Source organism: Phyllostomus hastatus, unplaced genomic scaffold, assembly GCF_019186645.2.
Source record: "Phyllostomus hastatus isolate PE091 unplaced genomic scaffold, TTU_PhHast_1.1 phas_contig_80, whole genome shotgun sequence".
Taxonomy (NCBI): Eukaryota; Metazoa; Chordata; class Mammalia; order Chiroptera; family Phyllostomidae; genus Phyllostomus; species Phyllostomus hastatus.
This window is the reverse complement of record NW_025333960.1, coordinates 822,197-830,987: the sequence shown is the minus strand read 5'-3', so window position 1 is coordinate 830,987 and position 8,791 is coordinate 822,197.

The following is an 8,791-nucleotide window of genomic DNA, read 5'->3' as shown; positions in this document are numbered from 1 at the left end:
CCTTGCCTGAGACTCTGGTGCTGACTTCCACTGTTCTCCCAAGAAGGAATTTTCTGGCCCCTGCTATTTCAGAGTCCTTCAGCAGGTTCGCTGCCCCACTCCATGCCCAAGTCCCATGCTCAGCCTGAGGCCTCATCCTAGGGTGAAACTGTATGAGGCAGCTGGGATGGAGACAGGTCTGGAGACAGGTCTGGAGACAGATCATATCCCCTGGGTCAGAGCTCTCCCAGGGCACAGCTCTTCACTGCTGAAGGTACCCTAAAAATGGAAAGCCTTCCCAGTTTCCCAGGGGTGGGTGTGGAGCAAGCTCCCCATAAAGGAAGGTATGGAACCTGGTAGCAGCATGTAGAGGGGATTTCCCCTTTCAAAAAGATAGAGTAGGGATGGGCAGATTCCCTAGACTCTTGTCTCATAGGATGGGAAGTCACTTCCCTTCTCTGAGACTTGAGGTCCTCATTTGCAAATGGGATGGTAAAAGTTCTCCCTTCCAGGCTTCCCTCCCCTCTGGGGAGCCAGCCTACCAGCCTAGCCTCTCTGGCCTCTGATTTCTGATGTCCTTGAAGCTAGCTTCCTGAGCCAGGACCTGGGAAGAGAGGGGTGACCAGGTGATCTCAGGCAGAGCCTGACCACGTTCACAAGGAGGTCCAGAGACAGCAAGGCACAGCCAAGGCCACACAGCAGTCCCAGGATAAGCTGACAGGAGGCCAATTAGGCAACAAATTGGTATTCTGAGCAGCCAGAAGCCCCTCTCTGTCTCTGTAATGAATGGAGTGGCTTTTTAAAAGGATTCTAACCACCCCTCGATTCCTATCTGCTTATCACTAGCATTCTTAATTAGATGATCCCGGCAGTCACTGGGCTAATTCCCTCTAGTCTCATGCAACCCTGGCCAGCCTGGGGCAGCTCACCCCACCTCCACAGTCCCACCCCCTACCCCCAGCCAGATGGGCAGTTCCGGCTTTCTCTCCTCTCAGGGCCCCTGGTTCTCTAATTGCATTACCTTCAGGATGGATGGGTGACAGCAATGGATAGATGGGGTCACTGGATAGACAGTGATAGGTGAGTGAAGGGACTGAATGAACAGCTATGAGGGTGCATGGATGGATGAACAGACAGACTAAGGGGTTAAGAGCTCAGCTCAGCTTGTCAGAGAGCTTTGTTATTTATTAGCTGTGTGTTCTTAGTGAAGTCACTTAAGATCTCTGTGTCATTTCCTCATCTCATTTGTAAAATGAGGGTAGTAATAGTATTTCCCTCATGGGGTTGCTATGAGGACAGCTTACTTGCTAGCATAATAATGACAATGTTGACAATGGTGTATGGACAGACGGATGGAAAGATAGACTGACAGATAAGGGAAGGGAAGGAATGGTAGATGCAAAACTCCACAGAAAAATAGGTACAAGGGCAGATGCACATACAAATTGGTGGGCTTATGGAAAGCTGGTCAAGTGGTGGGTTACTAAACAGGTGGAATGGACAGGGAATGTTCAGTGACAGGGAGATATAAGTGGAGGGCAACCCTTCTCCTTCTCCAGAGGTGACTGGATGACCTCAACTAAGCTCTCAACACAGACCTGGCTCACATCTACTCCCTAGGACCTCCAGGATGCTTCCTGCTCAACCCTCTCAGCCAGTGGTGATGGTTACCCACTGAATCTCCAGGGTCATTTCCTCAATCTCGACCCAGGTAACACCCTTCTTAGTAGAGATCCATGTGGTCTATGGAGGCTCAGATTTAGCCTTAAGTGGGGCTTTACTGCTTGAGTGAAGGCATCATTTTTGGAACTCCCCCATACAAGTTCCGAAGTGCACCAACCTATTGGGGCAGCCACTCTCCCCTCCTCACTCACAACACCCTAGTCCTCAGCCCATCACCCCTGCATGGAGTGACCTTGGGCAGGACTCTGATCCTAGTTCAAACAGCTGGTCCTAAGCCTCTAGAAAGATTCAATTCCAAGAGCTTCCGTACATACCCATGGGCCTCTGCAGCTTGTGGGATATAGGGCTTCCTAGATCTTTCTGGAAAGATTATAGAACAAAGAAGCCTGAAGTGTCTTTCAGAATAAAGGCCTGTATGCACACATTCACAGCAGCAGACATCCATTCATTCATATATCCAATTACTCATTTACCTACTCATTCATCCATTTATCCATCCATCCATCTATCTACCCACCCACCCACCCATCTCTCCATCCCGCACATTTCTAGAGCTCCTATCTACACCTGTGCTATATGCCAGGCACCCTTCCCTGTGTTGCAGATATGTATGCCAGTGAACACACTAGAGAGGACCTTTCCCTCATGGAGCTGACATCTAGTGGGGGAGATATAAGAAACTGATAACTAATGAATGTTTAATATAGTATCAGGTAATGATAGGTGCCATGGAGGAAATAAAGCAGAAAAAGGACTTCCAGAGTGATGGGGCTTTTCTTTTAGACAAGGCAGTCAGAACACCCCATACCTCCATATACATACTCAGGCACTGATGTCACTATATATTTGTGCATACCAGTGCAGACAAGCACACATGCACAAACACACATAGACACATCCCTGCTCTGCTTGAGCAGTGTCTTTAAAGGTACCCCTACTGGCTTCAGCTGGGGAGGTCCAAGACTGTTTCCCCTTCTCCACTACAACTAGGCACTGAAGGGTGGGTGGGACCTGTGATGTGGTATAATCTCTAGAATGTGACAAAGTCAATGGGATGTTATTCCCAAGTGCAGGACATTATTTAAGACTCCCATCAAGCTGCCAAGAATCTTATAGCTGCAAGAAAATCTAAGGGAGAGCCCAGCCTTGGTCTGCAAGGAGCTACAGCCTTGTAGGACCCTACATGAGGACCCAGATACCATGGTGTTATTATATTAGTAGCTATTTCTTATGCTTCGTGGGCTCCTGACTCACAGAGACTGAAATAAAAAATGTGTGTGGTTTTAAGCTGTTCAGTTTTTGGCTATTTGTCATGTAGCATAGTACCATGCTGTTTGTTTTATTAGTAGGTACATTTTTTGATATCTCAAATGTTTCATAATTGAAATGAAAGATTAAGAAAGAACCCTATGATATATAACACAGAAAGCAACAAAAATGAACAAAGCAAACAAACAAACACATACAAAAAAATCACTGACACAGACAACAGTATGGGGGTTATCAGAGGGAAAGGAAGGTAGGAGGAGATTAGAGAGGGGGAAAGGGATCAAATATGTGATGACAGAAGGAGACTAAATTTTGGGTAATGAGCACACAATGTTATATACAAATGATATAGTGCTTTACTTGAAATGTATATAATCACTTCACCAATGTTACTCCAATAAACTTAATTTTTAAAATTTTAATGAAAAAAAATCTCTATAGCAAAAGAGACAGGTTGCAGGGCATGAGCTTGAGGCTAAAGGTGGAGGGCAGGGAGGAGGCTGGTATTACGGAGCAGGTGAAGATGAAGCTGGGTAATGTAAGATGGAGAAGAGGGCACAGTGGATGATGCTGAGATGGTGTCAGTGGTCAGGTGCTCTAATGTGTGGGTACAAAAGTCCCCTTCATCCCTAAATTCCAAGGAAAGGAGACCCATTCCAGCATCCCCTAGAAACTGTGAAAACCTGAATCACAGCCAAACCTGGGGGAGAGGCAGGGAGAAGAAGCAAAAGGGCCTCCTAGAGAACCCCACAGTGTGGGGGTTCTGTGGGAGGAACAAATGGAATAGTGGAAGGAAGTGTCTGCAAAGAGTCTACTAAGTTCCCTCTCCAGGGAAGTGACCCATCTAACTCCAGTTTGAATGCTAGTAGGGAGAGATCCTGTTCTACTCACTCCCAGGGCCTGAGATCTCTTCATTCTAGCCCCCAGTGGTCCTGTTTTTCCAGCTGAACAGGAGACACCATATATGGGGTCTCTGCCTTGTTGGGGACAGGGTGGGGGGAAATGCTAAAAGCACCTACTAAATAGATACATCCTGGCTAGTGAGGCTCAGTTGGTTGGGTGTTGTCTTGCAAACTGAAAGGTTGCAGGTTAGATTCCTAGTCAGGGCACATGCCTGGTTTTCACATTTGGTGCCCAATAGGGGCCCAAGAGGCAACTGACTGAAGTTTCTCTCTCACATCAATGTTTCCATCTCTTTCTCCTTCCCTTCCCCTCTCTCTAGGGTCAATAAAAGAAAAAACAATTAAATAGGGGCATTCCATTGGTACTCTCAGAGACTCTAAGAGCCTTAGATGTTGTGGAAGAAGATACAGAAGGGTGAACAGTTTGCCTGGATCCCAAATACCCTAGGCTTCTAGGAGTTGAGAAGTGCATGGTGGCTCAGTCTGAAGACAGTGGGCTGAAATTGCATTAGAAGAGAGTTTCCTTGCAAGGTGAGCTCTTCTAGGACTGAATACCCTTTGACTTCATCATATTATCCTTACACATCCCTGCAAAGTGTGGTTTTGTTTTACTGGTGTGGAACCAGGATTCAGAGAGGCTCAGCCACTTGCAACAAGACTTTGCAGCAAGTGAGATGTAGGTCTGTCACAGCTAGGCCTTGTTCCTGAATGATATTGGTTAGAGATTGAAAAATTCCTGAGAGGCTCAGGGAGGGAATATTCAGATAAGGCTTCTCCTAGGATATTTGCCTAGGTTTTTGAAGGATGAAGAAGAGTTCCCCAGGCAGATCTGAAAGGGAGAACATCCCAGGGAGGAAAACCAGTTAGGACAAGGCAGAGAAAAGAAAACAGATTTTTCGTAATAATTCTTAATTATTTAAATTACAAAGGTGGCCCATAGTTGTAAGACGTTAAAATAAAAGCAGAAGTTTATTTTTAAAAAAAGGACCACCCTAGCCAGGTGGCTCGGTTGGAGCATCATCCCACGCACCAAAATGGTGCAGTTTCAATTCCTGGTCAACGCACATACCTAGGGTTTGGGTTCAATCCCCAATTGAGGCACGTACAGGAGACAACTGATTGATATTTCTTTCTCACATTGGTATTTTTCTCTCTCTATCTCTGAAATCAATCAATAATTATATCTTTGCGTGAAGGTTAAAAAAAATGACTGTCTTCCTCAACAGTGATCTATCACACTTTTTGGAACTAACAGCTATTAATCATTAGGTATGTATCTTTCCAGATATTTTCCTATTTCTGCACAAACATTTTTAAAACAAAAAAAGTGTCATGCTTTATATATTGTTCTGCCATTTGCTTTGTTTAAAAAAACCCCGCAATTTTGCTTTTTTTCCCCTCTAGGGTTTCTGGGAGGTGAAACTGAGGAGGGCTCTCTGGGCCAGAGAGCATGTGAAATTTTGATCAACATTCCCACCAACAGCTTGTACTAGATCTGATTCTACACATATGTCTGGCCTTTTCCATTGTGCTAAGATGAAAGGTAAAAAATGGTACCTTCTTGTCTCATTTGCATGTATTTGATTATTTCTGAGGCTGAGAGCCTGTCCAAATGTGTACTGGTTGTTTATTTACATTTCTATTGGGAAAGACCTCTTTGTGTAGACTTTGCCTGATTTTCTTTCTTTCCTTTTTTTGTAAGGATGGGTATTATGTATTTATTTTCTATTTTGAGGTCCATCAGGTGTCCATTCTGTGGTCCTGGGGAAGGGAAAAGCTGCTTCCCTGTCCTGATCCTAGGTGTGAGTCACCAGGAGATGGCAGAGACTTTTGAAGAAGAATGAGCTGGTCTCTAAGAATTACGAAGAGGGTTTGGTTTCTTCCTATTGAAAAATGGAATATTCCTACAGAAAGTGGGAATAAGAAACAGGGCCTGAAATGGTCCTGGTAGGAGGAAGGAGGAAGAAGCCCTGGGCCAGCCAGACCCACTTTGGTGCAGACAGATGAAACAAAGGTCAACAGACCCCAAGCACTCTGGCACCAGACTCCATGGAATCATAAAGACACCCATTGCCTTGCCAACCTTGACTTCCCTGCTCTGCTTGGGGACTCTGAGGCCACAAAAATTAAAACTGTTTAACCATACACTGACTCTGGGCAGTGGGAGTCATTGTTAGGAGCTCATTATTTTATGGAGGAGTGAATAGAAGCTGCAGGATCAGAAGCCTCTGAGTTTGGTTCTACTGCTCTAAAATAAATTTGAACCTAGGACCACCAGAGCCAGCCAGTGTCCTTTTCTTGCTCCTGGAAGTCACCCCTCTCCATTCAATACCATCCACCACCGCCACCACAGTCTTCCCTAGCTCTTCGTCAGAAATAGCCCCTACCTCCCAAGAGTTTCCTGGATGCTGGAGACAGCTGATTCACCAGAGTAAGATCTTGGTATGTTTTATCCTCAACCCAAATGCCTAGAAAAAATAGGGTCAATAAACATTAGTGGGAAAATTGAATTAATCTATTCAACAGACATTTATAAAACACCTACCACAAGCCTGCAAAAGCCAATGGGAACAATAATGACAATGCAGACACAGTCCCTGCTGTCTTGGACCTGACACTGCAGAGAGAGGGAATCCACTCCTCTGCTTGTTTCCTGTTGGCTGCCTCTCAGCACCTTTGACAGAGCTTGGCATTGGATGTTCCAAAAATTTTGGTTGGCTGAAGGAAGGCAGTAAGACTGGGGAATAAAGGGAAACTGGGGAGGTTTCTTTTAGGGCTCACTCTGAGCTCTGGACTCTGGCCTCCATATCCTGAGCCACACACTAGGCCTTGGGCTCCATGTGCTTGATGCTAAATTCTGGGTTCTGAGCTCCAACCTTTAAGTTGTGGATTTGGGGATCCATACTTAGGGCCCCAGTTCTGGATTCCACATTCTGAGACCTAGATTCTGAGGTCAAGGTTCTGGGCCCTAGACTCAGTTCTTGGATGGAAGTTCTGGATTCTGAGCTCCAAACTCTAAATTACGGTCTTTGGGTACAAGATTTGAGCTCTGTGTTTTGGGTTGTGGTTTCCAAATTCAGGGATGCAAGTTGTAGAGCCTCAGCTCTGGACTCCATGTTTTGACTCTGGACTGCAGATTGTAAGCCAATCAAGGAGGACAGTTTGCCAGAGGCCAGGTAGAGTTGTTATTGTGCTTCTTGCTTAGAATGTAAACTCCTCAAGGGCTTTGTTTTGTTCACTGGTATAGCCCCCACACCTAAAACAGTGCCTCATGCGTAGGAGGTGGTCAATGGGCATGCATACAGGGCACACTTTACTGCATAATAATATATACACACAATGCTATAGCTATAAGCTGGGACACAGGAGAGCAGGACCATCCCTGCTCTTACTGCCACTACAGGTGGCAGGAAGGGAGGCCAAAATGCTCTGAGCTGGGGAAGGGCCAGAAAGAAAGTTTCTAGGAGGCTTGAGAGGGTGCAGACATTCAGATGGGCAGGCAAAGTGCCCACCCAGCTCCACACCCAGATGGGTTCCTGTATACTTTATGTTTCTCTTCCACAGGGACAGGATGTGGGTGAGGTAGTGGTGGCACACCAGAGGTGTCCTGAGTCAGAGTGCCAGAGATGCTCTTCCATCTCTAACCTGCAGGCTGGGGCATCTGGTACTTCACAGAAAGCATGTTGGCCTAGTGCTTCTGTGAAGCACTAGGACGAGTGCTTCTCCAGGCCCAAGCAAGTGTCCTGCCAACACTGATAATCTGGGATGGGAAGAATGAAAGGAAAACCTCCCAAACCATTGTACATCAGGGCTGTCAAGGAACAGGGAAGTTGGCAATTAGAAATACAAGTCATCAGCAACCCAGGGACTGGATCTGAAGATGATTAGGGTCAAAAAGTGTCATTGCCCTGACCAGTGTGACTCAGTTTGTTGGGCATCATCGCACAGAGCAAGGGGTTATCAGTTCTATCTCCAGTCAGGGCAGGTGCCTGGATTACAGGTTTGGTCCCCAGAAACAGCACATATGAGAAACAACTGATCAATGTTTCTCTCTCACATTAATGTTTCTCTCTCTCCTCTCTTCCCCTCTCTCTAAAAATAAATCTTTTTTTAAAAAATAAGCCATTGATCAGAGATGTATAACTAGAGTGATTTGTAATTAGAGATGGTAGAGTCATTGGAAAATGATGTCATTCAAACAACGTGATCAGAGAGGGTAGAGGTCATACATGAAGGATCAAGAGGCAGTGCTCAGAGATCTTGGTGATCAAAATGATGGTTCATTGGCTATGTCAATCATTAATCAAGAACATGAAGGACAAAGGATGTGGGCAACAGGAGCATTAGGATGAAAACATTTGGTGCTCATGTCCTTGATGACAAAAGGTAAAGAAACCATCGGTGATAAGATTCAATGACTGGAGACACCCAAAGATCTTGGCGATGTGTGATCTAATGGGGGTCAAAAGCATCAATGACTGGAGAATTTGGTGATCAGAGACACAGGTGACCAGTGATACCAATGACTAGGGAGGTTGGTGATTATGGTTATAAGGGATATTGGTCATCAGGTACTTGGAAGATAAAGAGATTCAACAATCGCTGATGTCAGACACTAAAGAGCTTGGTGATCAGCATTTACCAGTCAAAGGTATTGGTAACCAGTCACTGCTGACCACAATGATAGAAAATTTGATAGTAAGAGGATTCCATGATCAGGGACATTATTGGCTACAGATGTTGGTGATTGAAGACAAATGACAAAATACATCATCAGAGAGACATTGGTGATGAAAAATAGTATGATCAGAGATGTTGGAGGCACATATGAGTGATCTTAACTATCACTGATTAGAAAAACACTGATCAAAAACACATTGGTGATCAAATTTCTTGATGGCTAGAACATTAGTGATAGAGCAATCAACATATTCATACTCAGGAACTTCGGTGGTAAG